At 39.3% G+C, this 15,137-nt stretch overlaps 1 protein-coding gene and 1 pseudogene across 3 annotated transcripts in view; both read left to right on the top strand.

Moving 5' to 3' along the window:
• Positions 1-15,137, top strand: part of LYPD1 (LY6/PLAUR domain containing 1) — a 47,622-nt gene that overhangs the window by 26,121 nt on the left and 6,364 nt on the right. The window lies entirely within an intron of this gene.
• LOC116663922 lies at positions 9,738-9,804 on the top strand (annotated as a pseudogene).

The following is a 15,137-nucleotide window of genomic DNA, read 5'->3' as shown; positions in this document are numbered from 1 at the left end:
TAGACAGGCCTAGGAGAACATTGCTGAGATTTATGTTGGATAATGTTTTGCCTATGTTTTCTTCCAAGAGGTTCATTGTGTCTTGTCTTATATTTCAGTCTTTAAGCCATTTTGAGTTTATTTTTGTGTGTAGCATGAAGGAGTATTCTAGCTTCATTGATTTATATGAAGCTGTCCAGTTTTCCCAACACGATTTGCTGAAGAGACTGTCTTTACTCCATTGTATGTTCTTGCCTCCTTTGTCAAAGATTAACTGACCAAAAGTCTGTGGGTTTATTTCTGGGCTCTCTATTCTGTTCCATTGATCCGTATGTCTGTTTTTGTGTCAATATCGTGCTGTTTTGATTACTGTAGCTCTGCAGTATTGTCTGAAGTCTGGGAGGGTTATCCCTCCAGCTTCATTCTTTTTCTTCAGTAATGCTTTGGCAATTCTGGCTCTCTTGTGATTCCATGTAAATTTTAGGATTATTTTTTCTAATTCTAAAAAATGACCTGAATAATTTGATAGGGATCGCATTAAATCTGTAGCTTGCTTTGGGTAATATGGCCACTTTAACAATATTCTTCCAGTCCAAGAACATGGGATATCTTTCCATTTCTTTAAGTCATCTTTAATTTCCTTAGTCAGTGTCTTGTAGTTCTCTGCATGCAGGTCTTTCACTTCCTTGATCAGATTTATTCCTAAGTATTTTTTGGATGCAGTTTTAAAAGGGATTGTTTTTTTCCTTTCCTTTTCTGATCTTAGTGTAAAGAAACACCACTCACTGATTTCTGTATGCTGATGTGCCCTGCCGCCTTGCCAAGTTCTTTCATTAGCTCCAGTAGTGTTTGTGTGGAGCCTTTAGCAACTTTGCCTGTCTCTCTTCTCATTTTACTCTTTCTCTTTTTTTTTATTTGTTTTTTTTTTTTGTTTTGTTTTTTTATTTGTAAAGTGTAAGTGTTTATTCTTTTTTTAAAACATGTTTTATTGAGTTAGTCATTTTACAATATTGTGTCAAATTCCAGTGTAGAGCACAATTTTTCAGTTATACATGAACATATATATTCATTGTCACATTTTTTTTCTCTGTGAGCTACCATAAGATCTTGTATATATTTCCCTGTGCTATACAGTATAATCTTATTGATCTATTCTACAGTTTTGAAATCCCAGTCTATCCCTTCCCACCCTCATTTTACTTTGAAGCTGTGGTTCTCTCTCCTGTTGGAGTGTAGCCATTCTTTCCCCCTCCATGGATTCTAAGCCATCCACAAGGTTTATATACCTTATGGAAAATATACTTAATATAGAGACAGATAAATTCGAAATAGTTTATTATATGGAGATAAGAGTCTACAAATACTATAAAATTAGTGAAGGCCTCTGGTAGAGTAGCTTTGACACCCGCTGGAACCCAGAGAGACCCTTCATGACAATCTTCAAGAAGTCAGTGTTCCGAACCGTCGGTAGCTTGCTTCTTTCATCTACCTGGAGAGGAAAGACTGGCTGGAAGTCATAAGAGTTCATCACGTAAAAGTGATCGGATTTTGACAGAATAGAAGAGTGGTCAGCAAACGATGGCCCCAAGGCCAAATCTGCACCAGCGCCTGTGTGATGAGCTGAATTTTGTCCCTTGACCAATGGATGTGTTGAAGCCCTAACCTTCAGTGTTGCTGGTATTTGGAGGTGGGGCCTCTGGGAGGTAGCTACGGTTAGACAAGGGAACAAGAGCGGGGCCCTGGTCCGATGGGATTGGTCTCCTTATAGAGGAGAGGGAGACACCAGCACTGTCTTCCTCTCTGTGCAGCACGGAGGAAGGGCCACATGAGGACACAGGTGTCTGCGAGCCATGAAGAGTTTTCATCTGAAACCTAATTTTCCAGCACCTCTACCTTAGACTTCTAGTCTCTAGAACTGTAAGAAAAATAAGTTTTTGTTGTTTAAGCCAGGCAGTCTGGGGGTATTTTGTTACGGGAGCCCAAGCAGACTGATACAGCCTGTGTCTGTAAATGACATTTTACGGGAACACAGCTGTACCTGCACATTTACGTATTATCTCTGGCAGCTTCCATGATAGAATGTCAGAACTGAGTAGTTGTGACTGAGGTTATTTGACCTGAAAAGGGCAAAAGATTGACTATGTAGCCCATTACAGAAAAAGTGTGCCAACGCCTGGAATAGAAACTTAGCGTATACACTGTAGGTTGTGAAAAGCAGGAAACCGTCCCAATGGGATATTAAAGGGCCAAAGGAAGGAAACTGCCTTAGGGGCAGTGGCCGACCTAGCACTGGCCTGGTCACCTCCAGCAGTGTCCTGGGCCTCTAACCCAGTCACCTCACACATGAGCCAAGGGGTTGACAATGAACGTTCCTGCCATTGATAGTTGAAGTCCTCAGAGGAGAGGCACATGGCAGGAGCCTGTCCCCTCGTGAGGCTGATAGAGCAGATCAGGCATGTCATGACAGGGGGGAGAAGGGGAGATGTCAGAGAACCGCGTGGAAAGCAGTGAGAGGAAACTGGCTTGTCTCTCCCTCTTCCTGGCTGTGGATCAGCAGGGCAGGGGAAGGCGGGGTAGGCTTCCTGCTGCAGAGCAGAGTGGGAGCAGGTTGTAGTGCAGAATGAAATCTGTGCAGGTAGTGAAAAGGCTTCTCCCTAAGAAAACTCTAATTTGAAAAGATACATGCACCCCAGTGTTCATAGCAGCACTATTTACAATAGCCAAGATATGGAAGCAACCTAAATGTCCATCAACAGATGACTGGATAAAGGTGTGTGTGTGTGTGTGTATACATACAATGGAATATTACTCAGCCATAAAAAAAGAACGAAATAATGCATTTGCAGCAACATGGATAGACCTGGAGATGATCATACTAAGTGAAGTAAGTCAGACAGAGAAAGACAAATATTACATGATATCACTTATATGTGGAATCTTTAAAAATGATACAAATGAACTTATTTACAGAACAGAAAGAGTCACAGACATAGAAAACAGACTTTTGGGGAAAGGGGTAGAGGGATAAGTTAGGAGTTTGGGATTAGCAGATACAAACTCTATTATGTATAAAATAGATAAACAACAAGGATTTACTGTACAGCCCAGGGAACTGCATTCAATATCTTGTAATAACTTATAATGAAAAAGGATATGAAAATGTACATGTATAACTGAGTCACTATGCCATATACAAGAAACTAACACAATGTCATAAATCAACTGTACATCAGTTAAAAAAAATACATACAAAATTTTAAAAAAGGTTTTTCCTAGTAAATTACAATGTGTACTGAGAATCTGCTGGTGCTCTCTCTCCCCCTAAAGTGACCATTGGAAGTTTAGGTGCCTGTGTTAGTATCATCTGAGGTTGGTTCTGGGAATCTGTGTTTAAGGAAGGTACGCTGATGACTGAAGACTGCTGGTTGAGCAGTTCCTACCTGCCGGAATTCTAGCCCTGTCCGACCTGGGGAGTGGGCGCGCCTATAACCAGCCCGAGTGAAGAATCTTGATGAGGGAGAACCTTGGCCAGAGGTGCCACCTGAGCAGTTCAACCCATGAAAGAGTTTTCACACCTGGGCACTACCAGCCAGATCAGCCTTGAGGTTTCCAGGCCAGAATGCCAGCCTTGGAACCATGTTCTAACCCACTGCTGGGCTGGACTGACTTGAAGCAGAGTTGTTACAGGTGCCTTTTTTTCTGTCTGCTCAATTTTTGGTGACCCAGCTGTGTTAGGAACAGGCAAAAAGAGCAAGATTCAAACACAAAGGAAACACCGTCTTTCTTCCTCTTCCCGTGTAATCAATAATTCAACCCTAGCAAGTAAGCCCGACTCCTGATAGAGTGCTTGCTGCAAAGACAACAGCAGGGCCGTCCGGCATCCACATCAACTTCTAACATTCCTCTCTTCCATTCATTCTCCCTCCTTCCTCCTGCGCCATCTCCTGGCTTACCTTGGGTCTTCCTCCATCTGAACGCAAAGCGAACATGTCTGCTGAAGTGTGGCCCACATAGAGTCCGAGACGAACCTAGGATAGGGTGCGAACAGCTGTAGGGGGAAGAAGAGCCAGTTTTTTTCTTTTTTTATTGAAATACAGTCAGTTTACAATGTTGTGTCTATTTCTGGTGCACAGCATAATGCTTCAGTCATATAGGAACATACATGTATTTGTTTTCATATTCTTTTTCACCATAAGTTACTACAAGATATTGAATATAGTTCCCTGTGCTATACAGCATGGACTTGTTGTTTATCTATTTTATATATATTAATATCTGCAAATCTCGAACTCCCAATTTATCCCTTCCCACCCTTTCCCCTGGTAACCATAAGTGTGTTTTCTACGTCTGTGAGTCTGTTTCTGTTTTATAAATAAGTTTGTCATTTTTTTTTTAAATTCCACATATAAGTGGTATCATATGTATTTTTCTTTTTCCAAGGAGCCAGTTATTTTAAATGTCAGAGCAAATCAGTTCTTGAACTCCGTCCCCTCTGAGTGACACAGCCTAGCATCACAGACCCCACGGGCAGCCGCTTCGGTGAATTAAGGGTGTGGATCAGAAAATGCCCCGTGAACAGATAACACCACCAGTACTAATGACAGCAGCGAGCACTTGTATAGCACCTACTTAGTGCCAGGGGCTCCTGCAAGTGCCCTCACATAGTTAACTTAAAAGGATCACTTCTAGCGCCTGTAAAAAGCACCTTGGAACAGAAAGGTTTTTGTACCATTTTTTGGCTGCATTTCAATCTAAATATATACTTAATTCCAGTGTGTAGGGTACAGAGGATCTAATTCCTTATTTCTGTGTTTTGTTTTCGGCAAAATTCTTGGAAGCATAATTTCCTTAAATGTTGAATTTCATGGGCCCCAGAGTAAAAGCACAGTGGTAACACGGAGTAAACTCTTCTGAAGGAACCTCAGTATTTTATTTAGCCTGTCCTTCATCCCTCGGCTAGCCCATCATTCACATCTTAAATAAGATTAATACAAATGACTTCCTCAGGGAGAACGATCTTTATTTTTAAAACGAGCCTAGCCACCCATCTAAATCCAAGAGCCCCCAGGAGGCCATCACCTCTCTAAAGACTTAAGAGAGGATTAAAGTTTTCAACACTGGGTGTCTTGATGAATCTGGTGATAACAGGTGGTGTGTTCCACGGGCAGATCGCTGGTCTGCAGATTGGAGCCGTGAGGAATGACTTGCCTTCAGCAGGACACAGCTCTGTGTCCCCGTGGGGCGGTGCGGCTGGGCGCTGGCCCAGGCCGTGTTTGACGGGCAGCCTTTACCCACCTGCGAGCTGGCTCGCGCTGGCTCTGCCGCCCCGTTACCAAGTCCTCGCCTCTCATGGCCCTGCCTGTATCAACGAAGGCCTGGAGGTTGGTTTTAGCTTTATGTGACCTCTGCTCTCCAGGCTCCACAAGCCGAGTAAAATTTCAGTTCCCCTAGTCAGCAAAGCACCCACTATTATGGGATCTCCAGACCCCCTTTAAATGATTCTTCTCCCTTCTGTCTTCTGCCCTTCCCCCTAGTTCGCTCATTCATTCCATATTTATTGAGCCCTTATGTGCCAGTCACTGTTCTAATTGCTGGAGCTATGCTGTATTACTAGAGATACCTTAGTAAAATACGTGGTGTATTAGAAATGATTAAGGGAGAAGTCACGCAGCTATTTGGAGAGGTTCAAAATGCATCTCCCTCCTACTCATGGACACGGCCTTCTCCTGCAGCGGGCGGCTGCTCGGAGCACCTGGACAGCTATAAAGCTGCAGGCAAACCGGTGCCACGGTGCCCTTGGCAGAACCCGTCTGGGGTTCCAAGGAAGCCCTAATTCCATGGGGCTGCGGTGTATTCTGGCCGGGATGGTGTGCACCGGTGTCTGCCACCCTGGTGCCACGTGCTGCTGTGTGCTCCCAGCCTCAGAGAGCTCAGGGAGGCGGCTCACTCAGATTATACTCTCCAGTTCTGTTCCACTGTAATTACAGATGCAGCCCATGAGTGGATTCCCGCTGTAAAACGTTCAGGTAGCACAACTAAATTCAAAGTGCTTCCTGACTCCTGGGCACCCTTAAAGAAACTGTAGCTGTTCAGTGTGCGGCCTTCTGGAACTCTCTCTGATTTTAGAGATGTAAACTCACACACTGAGCTATGTGTGCGCGCGTGCACACACACACACACCCCTGCAGGCACATTGCAAGACCACATATTGCTTTGTATTTTTTCTCACATAAGTGGTACATTTATATATCATTCTGGAAGTCCATTTTCTCAGTCATTGAGAACCAGATGGATATATGGAGTCATTCAATAATCAGTATATTGAGCCGTATCTGTATAGGGCTCTGCACTTTCAACTGCTGCTTAACTTCCCGTATGTAAATGGACCTTTTTCCTGTTAAGGATGTGCGCATGGGAAAGTGTGTTTTATTTTGAAGGGTAAGGACTGAGAAATGGATCTACTGGATTTGTATACTTCCAATTATTATCGATCCTTCCATATTGCCTTACACCACTGTATACTCCACCGGCCGGCCGTGAGAGGCCCCTTCTGGTTTACTTGCAGTTCTAGGCCTAGACCTGAGCTCACGGGGGCTGGGTTAAAGGGAAAACGGACAGACAGACACAAGAACCCCTTCCCTGTGACCTTGAGACTTGGGCTTTGGGGCTGTCTCCTTGAGGGTGTGTTCATTCCCATGGCCTCTGGAGGGCTCAGCGAGGAAGGGACCTGTGCTGCACTGGGGAAGAGAAGGCATCTGATGAAGTGGTTCTCTGGAGGTGTTGTCTAGTTCCAAAAGTTTAAAAAAAAAAAAAAAAAAGGTACATCATTTGCATGGTTCTAATTTCAAATGATTAAAAAGGGTCTACAGGTTTTTTTTTTATCCCTGTTGCATGGCCACTCAGCGTGCCACCCCAGAGACCACCAACAGTGACACCTTCTTGTATATCCTTCCTGAAATGTTTTATGCGTATTTATGCAAAACGTATGTAGCGTGTGTCATTTTTGCTATTGGTTTCCCAGTGGAAACGTACCATGGTGGGAAGTGTAGTAGAGTGGTTGACAGCATAGATTCTAAAGCGAGGCTTCCAGGGCTCAAATCCCAGCTCTGCCATATATTATCTGCATGGCCCCTCACAAATTATTTAACCTCTCTCTGCCTCAGTTTCCTCATAGGCAAAGTGGAGATTATTGCTAGAGTTGCTGCAAAGATTAAATGATGTAATATTTGTAGAGCTCTTTAAACTGTCTCTGGAATATATAGTGAGAAGCATGGACTCATTTGTTTTTTTCTTAAGAGGGAAGGAAGGAACTGTCCACCTATACTGCGCTTTTTTATTATTCAATATTTGATATTGACTATTTGAACATTGCAAAATGATCACCACAGTAAGTCTGGTTAACATCCAGTCACCATATTCAGGATTTTTTCATGTGATGAGAACTTTTTAGATCTACTCTCTTAACTTTCAAATATGCAATACAGTATTAACTGCAGTCACTATGCTGTACATTACATCCCCATGACAATTATTTTGTTAATGGAAGTTTATAGCTTTTGATCTCTTTCACTCATTTTTCCCATCCCCAGTACTCTCCTTCTGACCAGCACCAATCTGTTCTCTGTATCTGTGAGCTTGTTTGATGCTGTTGCTTGAAAATCCATTTATAAGTGAGATCATATGGTATTGGTCTTTCCTCTATCCGACTTATTTCACTTAGCATAATTCCCTCCAGGTCCATCCATGTTGGCATAGATGGCAAGGTTTCATTCTTTTTTTATGGCTGTATAGTACCCCACTGTGTGTGTGTGTGTGTGTGTGTGTGTGTGTGTGTGTGTGTGTGTGTGTATCACATCTTCTATATACATTCATCCATCAGTGGACACCTAGGTTGTTTCCATATCTTAGCAATTGTAACTAATGCTGCAGTGAATGTGGGGGTGCATATATCTTTTCAAATTAGTGTTTTCATATTCTTTGGATAAAAAAACAGAAGTGGAGTTGCTGGATTATATGGTAGTTTGGTTTTTAATTTTTGGAGGGACCTCCATAATGAATGCAGTAATTTACATTCGCACCAACAGTGCACAAGGGTTCCTTTTACCCACATCCTTGCCAACACTTGTTATTTTTGTCTTTTTGATAACAGCCATTCTAACAGGTGTGGGGTGATAACTTTTTGGGTTTTGGTTTGCATTTCCCTGATGACTAGTGATGTTGAGCATCTTTTCATGTGTCTGTTGGCCACCTGTGTAGGTTCTCTGGAAATATGTCTATTCAGGTCATCTGCCCATTTTTTAATCAGATTTTCTGTATTAGTTCTTTATATATTTTAGATATTAACCCCTTATCAGATACATGCTTTAAAAATATTTTCTTCCATTCAGTAGGCTGCCCTTTCCCTTTTGTTGATGGTTTCCTTTGCTGTGTAGAAGCTGTTTAGTTGGATGTGGTATCACTCATTTACTTACTTTTTTGTTTGTTTGTTTGTGCTTTTGGGGTTACTCCAAAAAATCATTTCCAGGACTGATGTCCCAGGAGCTTGCTGCCTGTATTTTCTTTCTTTTTTTTTTTTTTTATATTTTTTTATTGAGTTACAGTCATTTTACAATGTTGTGTCAAATTCCAGTGTAGAGCACAATTTTTCAGTTATACATGAACATACATGTATTCATTGTCACATTTTTTTTCACTGTGAGCTACCACAAGATCTTGTATATATTTCCCTGTGCTATACAGTATAATCTTGTTTATCTATTCTACATCTGCCTGTCAGTATCTACAAATTTTGAAATCCCAGTCTGTCCCTTCCCACCCTCTGCCCCCCTTGGCAACCACAAGTTTGTGTTCTATGTCTATGAGTCTGTTTCTGTTTCGTATTTATGGTTTTTTTTCTTTCTTCTAGGAGCTTTGTGGCTTCAGGTCTTACATTCAAGTCTTTAATCCATTTTGAGTTCATTTTTGTTTATGGTGTAAGATTGTGGTCAAGATTGACTCTTCTGCATGTGGCTGTCCAGTTTTCCCAAAGCCATTTTTTGAAGAGACTGTCCTTTCCCCATTGTATATTCTTGCCTCCTCTGTCATAAGTTAACTGACCACATGTGCATGGGATTACTTCTGGGCTCTCTGTTCTGATGCATTAATCTGTGTGTCTGCTTTTATGCCAGTAACATACTGTCTTGATTACTATAGCTCTGTAATATAGTTTGAAATCTGGGACCTTAATGCCCCAAGGTTTGCTCTTCTTTCTTATGATTTCTTTGGCTATTTGGGATCTTTTGTGATTCCATACAAATTTTAGGATTGGTTGTCCTAGATCTATAAAAATTGCTATTGGAATTTTGATAGGGATTTTACTGAATCTGTAAATTGCTTGGGATAGTATGAACATTTAAAAATATTAATGCTTCATATTTATGAGCATGAAATATCTTTCCATTTATTTGTGTCTTGAATTTTTTTCATCAGTGTCTTAGAATTTTCAGTGTTTAGTTCTTTTACTTCCTTGGTTAAATTTATTTCTAGGTATTTTATTCTTTCTGAAGCAGTGGTAAATAGGATTGTTTTCTTAATTTGTCTTTGACGGTTCGTTATTAGTGTATAGAAACAGAAGACTTTTGTGTGTTGATTTTGTATCCTACAACTTCACTGAATTAATTTATTGGTTATAAAATTGTGGGGGGGCAGGGTAGTCTTTAGGGTTTTCTATGTAATAATGTGCCATCTGCAAATAGTGATTGTTTTATTTCTTCCTTTCCATCGCTTCTCGGCCTTTTGGCTAAGATCAAGTGTAGTATTTCTTCCTTTCCAATTTGGGTGCCTCTTTCTTTCTTTCTCTTTCTTTTTCTCTTTCTTTCTCTTTCTTTCTCTCTTTCTCTTTCTTTCAATGATCAACTGTAGTTCTGTGATTTCAGTGGTCATGTTTCCTCTTTTATTTGTCATTTTATTTGAGTTTTCTTTTTTTTATTGATGAATCTAGCTAAAAGTTTATCAATTTTGTTTATCTTTTCAAGGAACCAGCTCTTGGTTTCATTGATCTTTTCTGTTGTCTTTTTAGTCTCAGTTTCATTTATTTCCCCTCTGATTTTTATTTCCTTCCTTATGCTAACTAACTATGGGCTTTGTTTTTATCTTCTTTTTCTAGTTCCTTGAGGTGTAAAGTTAGATTGTTTATTGGAGACTTTTCTTGTTTCCTCAAGTAGGCATTTATCACTATGAATTTCTCTCTTAGAACAGCTTTTGGTACATCCCATAAGTTTTTGTATGCTGTATTTCCATTTTAATTTGTGGTTACCCTGAGGCTTACATAGAACAACTTGTAACAGTGCATTTTAAGTTGATAACAAGTTTGAATGCATTCTAAAGCTCTGAATTTCTACCCTTCCCTGCCACATTTTGTTTTCAACGTCACATGTGACTTATATATCCCTTAACTAATATTGTCATTATAACTTTTACCACTTGTCTTTTAGCCTTCAACCTAGCTTTATAAGTGATTGCCCCACCACCTTTACTATGTATTTCCCTTTACAAGTGAGAATTATATTTTCATATCTTTTGTTACTAATTAGCACCCCCTCTTTTCAGCTTAAATAAGTTCCTTTAATGTTTCTTACAAGGTCGGTTTAGTGGTGATGAACCCCTTTAGCTGTTGCTTGTCTGGAAAACTCTCCCTCTCCTTCAATTCTGAATTATAACTTTGCTAGGGAGAATATTCTTGTTCAGAAGTTTTTTTTTTTTTCTCTTTCAGCACTTTGAATGTAGGCACATCTCAGAGATATCATGGGTCTGGTTCCAGACAACCACAGTAAGGCAATTACTGCAATAAAGCAAGTCACACAAGTTTTTTTGTTTTCCAGTGGATGCAAAAGTTATGTTTATACTATATTAAGTGTGCCATAGCATTATGTCTTTTTAAAAATAGATACCTTAAGTAAAAAGCACAAAGGAAAAACAAGTACAGTAGTGATGTCAAAGATCACTGTTCTCAAATCACCATAAGAAGTGTTATAATAATGGAAAAGTTTGAAATTTTGTGAGAATTACCAAAGTATGACACAAAGACATGAAATGAGCAAGTGCTTTTGGGAAAATGGTGCTGATAGACCTGCTAAACTCAGGTTGCCACAAACCTTCAGTTTATTAAAAAAAAACACACACACACAAAGTATCTGTGAGGAACAATAAAACAAAGTGCCACTATGTATATTCTGCCACTCCCTTCTGGCCTGGAAAGTTTCTTCTCAAAACCCTGCTGTTCATCTTACAGGGGTTCTCTTGGCAGTAGCAAGTTGTTTCTCTGTTGCTGCCTTTAATATTCTCTCCTTGCCTTGCATTGTCACATTTTAATTATCATGTGTCTTGATGTACATTTCTTATGATTCATCTTATTTGTAACTCTCTGGGCTTCCTAAATCAGGACGTCTCCTTCCTTCCCCAGGCTAGGGAAGTTTTCAGCCATTACTTCTTCAAATAAGTTTTCTACCCCTTTCACTCTTCTCCTGTGATTCCTATAATGTGAATATTAATCTGCTTGATGTTGTTTCATGAGTCCTTTAAACTGTCCTCATTTTTTTTTTTTATTCCTTTTTGTTTGCTCCTATTGCTCCTCTGCCCTGACTTAGAGCTCACTGATCCTTTCTTCTGCTTCATCTAGTTGGCTGTTTGAACCCCTCTAATGTATTTTTCAGTTCAATTATTGTATTCTTCAGCTCTATGACTTCTGTGTGGTACTTTTTTCCCCAGGCTTTGAAAATCTATTATTAATTAAGCAGACAAATGAGACAGGAAAAAAGAGCCCAATTTTTTTCATATATATAATGCATACATACACACACGCACACGCACACACACACACACACACACACACACACACAATATTCATTGTTCCTAAGAACAACTTAGAGCTTTAGCTTTTTTTTACTTTCCTATTTGGGGGTGGGGTTATTATATTTAGGAACATGCACCAAAAAAAAGTGGCTAAAATGACATAAAAATATATGGTGGTGGTAAAAATACACAGATTCCACAGTAACTCCGACTCCCTATCTATGCTGTGATCATGCCCTTGGATACCTGCAAAGCCCTTCTCCTCCATGCCCACCACAGGTAACAGCACATTATTAGAGGGCTTCAGATTAAAGAACCAGCAGCCCTTGTATCCACTGGGTCCTCCAGTTAGCACATGTCAAGCCCAAGTTAGAAGTGCAAGGAATTTACTGGAAGAAATGCTGGTGAAAAATAAGAGGAGAGGATTATAGTAGGAGTAGACCTCAAAATCCTTCAGACAGTTCTACAGGTCTGATACTTGTAAAAGAAGAAGATAAAAATGGAAAGTTGGATAGGGAAGGTCTCAGACTGCACTGCAGCTTTGAAAAATTCAGCAAGCCATGTGGGAGCTCAAGCACGAACTGCTGGGAGAGGAGTCCTGCATCCACATGGGGCAGAAATGGTCAGGCTTACTTACTATTCCCACCATTAGAGCTTTAGCTTTTTAAACTTATGTAGTTATCAAAGGAATAAAGCCAACCACAGAATAAGAATCAATAGAATACAGTAATCGAATCATAAAGGACAGTCAAATGTGCTTACACATATTAATAAATCAGTCATTTAAGTTATAAATAATACATAATTCATTTGTGCCTTTTTTTTTTTTTTTTTTTTTTTTTTTTTAGATTCCACATATAAGCAACCTCATATGGCATTTTTCTTTCTCTCTTCTGAGTTACTTAGAATGATGATGTCCAGGTCCATTCATACTGCTGCAAATGGCATTTTATTCTTTTTACTCCATTGTTTAAGTATACCACATCTTCTTTATCTGGTCATCTGTTGATGGACATTTGGGTTGTTTCCATGCCTTGGCTATTGTATATAGTACTGCTATGAACATTGAGGTGAATGTATCTTTTTGAATTATATTTTTCTCTGGGTATATGCCCAGGAGTGGGATTACTGGATCCTATGGTAACTCTATTTTTTGTTTTGTAATGAATCTCCATTCTGTTCTCCATAGTGGCTGCACCAATTTACATTCCCATCCACAGTGTAGGAGGGTTCCTTTTTCTCCACACCCTCTCCAGCATTTATCATTTGTAGACTTCTTAATGATAGCCATTCTGGCTGGTGGGAGGTGATAGCTCATTGTAGTTTTGATTTGCATTTTTCTAAAAATTAGTGATGTTGAGCATCTTTTCATGTATTTCTTGGCCATCTGTATGTCTTTGGAGAGATGTCTCTTTAGGCATTCTGCTCATTTTTTGATGGGGATGCTTTTTTTTTTCCTGATATTAAGGTGTATGAGCTGTTTGTGTATTTTAGAAATTAGTCACATTTCAGTCACATCATTTGCAAATATTTTCTCCCATTCTGAGATTGTCTTTTTTGTTGTTGATAGTATTCTTAGCTGTGCCAAAGCTTTTACATTTAATTAGATCCCATTTGTTTATTTTTTCTTTTATTTCCATTACTTTAGGAGCTGGTTCAAAAAATATATTGCAGTGATTTGTGACCAAGAGTTTTCTGCCTATGTTTTCCTCTAGGAGTTTTATAGTATCTGGTTTTATGTTTAAGTCTTTAATCCATTTTGAGTTTATTTTTGTATATGGTGTTAGAGAATGTTCTAGTTTCAGTCTTTTACAGGTAGCTGTTCAACTGTCCTAGCACCAGTTATTGAAGAGACTGTGTTTTCTCCATTGTGTATTCTTCCCTCCTTTGTCATAGGTTAATTGACCCTAAGTGTGTGGATTTATTTCTGGACTTTCTGTCCTGTCCCATTGATCTATGTGTCTGTTTTTGTGCTGGTACCATACTTTTTGATAACTGTAGCTTTGTAGTATAGTCTGAAGTCAGCATGATTCCTCCAGCTTCATTCTTCCTTTTCAAGATTGTTTTGGCCATTTGTAGTCTTTTGTGTTTCCATACAAATTTTAACATTTTTTGTTTCAGCTCCATGAAAAACGTCGTTGGTAACTTGATAGGGATTGCATCGAATCTGTATTTTGGCTTGGGCAGTATGGCTATTTTAACAATATTGATTTTTCCAATCCAAGAACATGGTATATATCTTTCCATTTTTTTAATGCTGTCTTCAGTTTCTTTCATCAGTGTCTTACAGTTTTCAGAATACAGATCTTTTGCCTCCTTGGGTAGGTTTATCCCTAGGTATTTTCTTCTTTTTGGTGTGATGGTAAATAGTATTGTTTCCTTAATTTCTTTTTCTGCTGTTTCATTGTGAGTGTATAGAAATGCAACTGATTTCTGTATATTAATGTTATATCCTGCAATTTTATCAAATTCATTGATGAGCTCTACTAGTTTACTGGTTACTTCTTTAGGGTTTTCTATGCATAGTATCATGTCATCTGTAAACAGTGACAGTTTTACTTCTTCATTTCCAATTTGGATTCCTTTTATTTCTTTTTCCTCTCTGATTTCTATGACTAGGACTTCCAAAACTATGTTGAATAAAAGTGGAAAGAGTGGGCATCCTTGTCTTGTTCCTGATCTTAGAGGAAATGCTTTCATTTTTTCCCCATTAAGTATGATGGTAGCTGTGGGTTTGTCATATATGGCCTTTATTGTGTTGAGATATATTTCACCTATACCCATTTTCTGTAGAGTTTTTATCATAAGTGGATATTGAAATTTATCAAAAGCTTTTTGTGCATCTATTGAGATGATCATACAGATTTTATTCTTCAGTTTGTTAATGTGGTGTGTCACACTGATTAATTTGTGGACATTGAAAAATCCTTGCGTCCCAGGGATAAATCCCACTTGATCATGGAGTATTATCCTATTAATGTGTTGTTGGAGTTGATTTGCTAGTATTTTGTTGAGGATTTTTGTATCTATATTTATAAGTGATGTTGGCCTGTAATTTTCTTTCTTTGCGACATCCTTGTCTGGTTTTGGTATCAGGGTGATAGTGGCCTCATAGAATGAGTTTGGAAGTGTTCCCTCCTCTGCAGTTGTTTGGAATAGTTTCGGAAGGATAGGTGTTAACTGTTCTGTGAATGTTTGGTAGAATTCACCTGTGAAGCCACCTGGTCCTGGAATTTTGTTTGTTGGAGTTTTTAAATCACTGATTCAACTACAGTACTGGCATTTGGTCTATTCATATTGTCTTTTTCTTCCTGGTTCAATCTTGGAAA

Source organism: Camelus ferus, chromosome 5 (genome assembly GCF_009834535.1).
Source record: "Camelus ferus isolate YT-003-E chromosome 5, BCGSAC_Cfer_1.0, whole genome shotgun sequence".
NCBI lineage: Eukaryota > Metazoa > Chordata > Mammalia > Artiodactyla > Camelidae > Camelus > Camelus ferus.
This window is presented reverse-complemented; position numbering and strand designations above follow the sequence as displayed.